This window comes from Morone saxatilis, unplaced genomic scaffold (assembly GCF_004916995.1).
Source record: "Morone saxatilis isolate NCDOM2014 unplaced genomic scaffold, NCSU_SB_2.0 Contig8, whole genome shotgun sequence".
NCBI lineage: Eukaryota > Metazoa > Chordata > Actinopteri > Moronidae > Morone > Morone saxatilis.
In genome coordinates, this window is record NW_023340257.1 from 22828426 (window position 1) to 22828757 (window position 332).

Genomic DNA, 332 nt, shown 5'->3' on the forward strand with positions numbered 1-332 from the left:
TACATTTCATTTCTCTAGTTATGGTGGTCGCAGTAAAAAACATCATCATCATACTGCATCATAGATCAACTAATATAGTTAATTTGATTACTGTACAATACATTTCTGCATCAGATTTATCCTGTAATCTATTCATACGCAACAAATAAAAGCTGTATTTGCATTATTTACATTAAGAACCTAGGAAATACATTTAATGTAAAATACAAGAACAGGAAATTTGACTGAGCACAATTAAAGCTATTATTACATTATGCATATTTATTCATTCCTTTTGCACCGTTTGGTTGTATGTTGATCATTGTTGCTTTTTGTATTTTGTTCTATATAGA